Source organism: Lycium ferocissimum, chromosome 12 (genome assembly GCF_029784015.1).
Source record: "Lycium ferocissimum isolate CSIRO_LF1 chromosome 12, AGI_CSIRO_Lferr_CH_V1, whole genome shotgun sequence".
Lineage (NCBI taxonomy): Eukaryota > Viridiplantae > Streptophyta > Magnoliopsida > Solanales > Solanaceae > Lycium > Lycium ferocissimum.
The window spans coordinates 58,735,769-58,740,196 of NC_081353.1; the positions used below are offsets into that span (position 1 = coordinate 58,735,769).

At 36.5% G+C, this 4,428-nt stretch overlaps 1 non-coding gene across 1 annotated transcript; it reads right to left on the bottom strand.

Moving 5' to 3' along the window:
* Positions 1-3,232: 3,232 nt before the first annotated feature.
* On the bottom strand, positions 3,233-3,314 carry TRNAS-AGA (transfer RNA serine (anticodon AGA)). Its single transcript has one exon. It is a non-coding gene; the product is annotated as a tRNA-Ser (tRNA).
* Positions 3,315-4,428: the final 1,114 nt, after the last annotated feature.

Consider the following 4,428-nt stretch of genomic DNA (forward strand, 5'->3'; position numbering starts at 1 on the left):
CACTGTTCTCATTTTCTGCCACAATCTCGTTGTTGATGTGACCAGATTGTCCACTGTTTGCCATTTGGTCCGTTTTCAGAGACGAACAAAAGAACTGAAAAATCTTTTGACGAGCAAATATGAAACAGGATTAAAGACCACTATTATCCTAGCCCCACGGTGGGCGCCAAACTGTTTACCCCGAAATTGGGTAATAAGTTGAATTTGTAAATGAGGTATAGGATATGTGGGCACTTTAATCTATTTTTTGATAAATGAAGAATGTATATGTATGTTTGCTTATAAATGACTTAAGTGTAGGTAAACCAATATGCTAATGATTTCGATGAATGTGTTGGGATTAAGGATTTGAGCTAAGATCTTTATGTTTATTTCCGTGCAATATTGAATAATATGATTCAATGAATTATATAGCTATAAACCGGACCAAAAATCAGAAAAAGTGAGGGAGAGAGAGAAAGCTTCAGTATATATTCAAATACAATGTTTTGGATCTCAAAAGCCAACCTCCAAAAGTAAGGAAATGCCCCCTATTTATAGTTTTGCCTCATGGGCCTTTCATACTACCCAACCCTTTTGGAATAAAGGAAGCCCTAATATGGATAAGGTTGGGTCGTACGGTCTGACACCCGTACGACTGTCAGTAACAGGTGACAGAACGATCTTCACACGTGGCGATTGAACAACTGATTAACCGGACCAACGGCCACGATCACAACGGACATGAGGAAACCGGACTAACGGCCACGATCAACTCAGCCAAGTATAAACCGGACCAACGGCCACGATCTACTCGGCCATGTAGGAATCGGCCTAACTGATATGTAGTTTGCCCCGGATAAATCGGACCTTACGGTTTTCCTCCGACTTCTTCTGATCAAGCGCTACCGATGCAGTTCCCTCGGTCTGGATGCTCGTGCTTGTTTTCTTCCTTTTCTTGGCCCCCGGTCTCACCGGCTAAACATTAATCCGGTTTTTACCGTATACAATTTTCTCTATAGTTTGTGGAAGTTTCTTGGAAGGTCTTCTAAACCTAATTCTAATAGTAGGTTTCAAAATCAAGTATTCCCTCCGTCTCAATTTATGTGATATAGTTTGACTAGATACGGAGTTTAAGAAAAGAAGAAAGATTTTTGAATCTTGTGATCTAAAACAAGCCAAAGATATTTGTGTGGTTATAGATCACCCCGTTAAGCATAAAAGGTAAAGTTTAAAGTTAAATTGTTCTCAAATAAGGAAATATATCATTCTTTTTTGGACGGATTAAAGAGAAAAATGTATCACATACATTGGGACAGAGGGAGTACTAGTTAGAATTATAAAACCTTGCCTTGTCTTCTTCCATATTCAAAACCCTTGGCCTAATACAGCGAGTTCCAAATCATGCCAAACCTCGGTCCTTATGAAGTATTCCTGATTGCTTTAGCCATTGTTCTAGTGCTATATATTTTTTCATATGCGCGTGTCGTCATGTGATAGCAGAAAGAGCTCGTTATAATGCAGAAACTCGTGAATTATTGGTAAGGAGAATATTAGCTCGAGAAGTGACAACAAAAAGAGCTCGTGAAGTGGAAAATGTTGAAGCAGTGATTGACGTTCCTGATCATGATGGGGAAGGAATAATAAACAGTGACTGTTGTATCTGCTTAGGAGAATTCGAACAAGATAATGATACGCGCATAATGATGAGTTTTCCTGCTTGCTCTCATAGGTTTCATGCTGCTTGTATTATTCCTTGGTTATTAGTAGCAGAAAACAAGACATGCCTCTTCTGCCGTACTTGTGTTAGTACCACTGTCATGACGTGATGCTCGCATCTTGAAGATTTCATTAAGACACTAAACAACCATAGACAAAGTTTACAGTATAGTACTGTACTGATAAAGATTTCTGCTAAAATTTGAATGTTTATATCTTTTTGCATGGACATTGTTCCACCCAAATCGAAGAACTCAACTTTGTTTCAGTGATATTGAGAGACAAGTTACATGTATATGAGGAAATCATAATATGTTTCTCGTATTTGTCTATTTGCTCATCTCGTATTATATATGCTATGCATCTGCATAGCTAATGATCTTGTGCGAGTATAGTGTAACCTTCAATTTCTTCAATCGTTAATATCATACCAGCAGCACCAGCATCACTGACTGTCCTTTTGAATTTTGTTGCCGCGCTACTCGTTCCACATAACCTTCATTTTTTCCTTCATGATTCTTTAGGCTATAAACAAAAGCACCAAAATAACTGTTGTTCACTGCTGGGTACACTAATGGTAGCAATTTTGGAGAGAAATCATTTGGTTGTGAAGTTGCTTCACCATCACTTATTTGCCTATTCTAAAAATGGAAAAACTCAAGAAATTTTTTAACTTAGATGGTAGATTTAGAAAAATTATCTAGTACAAACACCAGCAGCAGAGGGATCTATTAAGTACTGCCATCCAGTAGCCCCTAGAGTTGATCAAATTATTAAATACCAGATCAACTTTTCTGGTTTCAGAAGACATATGCTTGATTACATCTAAGATTTATTTTTGTTTTATCTACATCTTCATTAAAGCTCACTGGTTACGCACTGCATAAGTCAAGACTAAATTTCTTTGTTCTTTAAAGCTAGAAGCTTTCCCACAAACTCTGCAATGAGGGGTTATACTATGTCAATCTTAGATCAACAGCACTCTGAACTGAATTGTAAAACTATGCACATTGTATGGATGCTCGATTTTTCCACATTTCGAGTGACGATGTAAAGCAGATACCTATTCGTTAATGGGACTGATCCAACTGCTCGCATGGATTACTAACTTCTAGACCTGTCAGTTGTATGAGTACTGTGCAATCTCAATCTAAGGTGCCAAGAATTCTATATTGGCTTGCAGTCCAATACTGGAAAGAATTTTACTACTTCCGTTGTAACCGTATACTACAATAGCAGCAGCAACAACAACAACAACATACCAGTGTAGTCCCACAAGTGGGGTCTGAGGAGAGTAGAGTGTACGCAGACCTTATTCCTACCTTGAGAGGTAGAGAGGCCCATTTCCGAAAGACCCTTGGCTCAAGAGTAATTCGCATAAAAACTACTGTCTATACTAAGTGTAGATCAATAAATTTGTGTTTTTTTTTTTTTTTTGAAGGGATCAATCAATTGAATTGAGAAATGTATAATTAACTTACAAAATCATGGTTAAAACTGCCTGATCATGTATGAAAAAGTGAAGCAAAAAAAACGTGGACGGCAGGATTCGAACCTGCGCGGGCAAAGCCCACATGATTTCTAGTCATGCCCGATAACCACTCCGGCACGTCCACCCACATGTTGTGTAAGTGTTTGCATTTCTTTGTAACCAATGATTTTCTCTTAAGTACCATTTTTTATAGCTTACAATTGAATCATAGATAAATGGTTTGTTACGTATTATCTTTGAAATCCATTAATTTAGGTAGGCATTTCAAATGAGTGATCATTCTAACTAATTAAGGTGTTTGTTTTTGGGTTTCAAATTAAAGGCATTTCAAATGAGTGATCATTCTAACTAATTAAGGTGTTTGTTTTTGGGTTTCAAACTAGGTTCAGGACTGATTAACCAATTATATGTATTGCTTTGAGTTTAGATCAGTGAAGAACTTATGCACGGTATATCATGCTTATTGGCTTTTTGCTCCCCTCTCTAAATTTAATCAATACAATTGGCAAATGAAAAATCCAATACGACTTCATTGATAATTGAATCAGCAAATAAAAATGTTTATCTATCCCTTTTTTTTTTGTTCTATGGTTAATTTATCTGAAGCATATGTTGCATTACCGACCATATGATCAGTAGCCAATGGAAGTTCTATATTCCGTGTTTTATGTAATTGTGATAGCATTAAAGGTCACAAAATTGAAGGCAACAATCTGAAGATTCTAAGAAGTGTGGGTGAAAATACAATCGAAATTACAATTACAATTGAAAAATAAAATGAAAAAATAAAAGTATCTTCAGACTGAGGCACGTATATCTCGCTTTCTTTAAGGAGATTCAAGCTCACTACAAAGATATCTAGCGGTCCAGCGGAATCTTTTCGATCATTGTCCCTCACAGATACAGCATTTTGATCACGTCGTATAACTCAACAAACTCTGGACAAGATGTTGAGTCCAAAGCTCTATCAAGCACCTTCCTTCAACTAAATAAACTCTCTTTTATTTTCCTCACTCTTTTAAGAACTTTCCAATGTATTTTCTTAGAGCCTAATGGGCTTATGCAACAAACTTTGCGACTTATAAGCTAAAAAAAATAAGTTGGGGTAGTCTAACTTATTTTTTTGGCTTATAGTATTTCACCTAACGCTTTAGATAAGCTAAGTCAAAATGGGCCCAATTATTTTTTTGAGCTTATTTTAAGCTCTTTTTATTTTCACTCAAAAAAATTTCTTTATA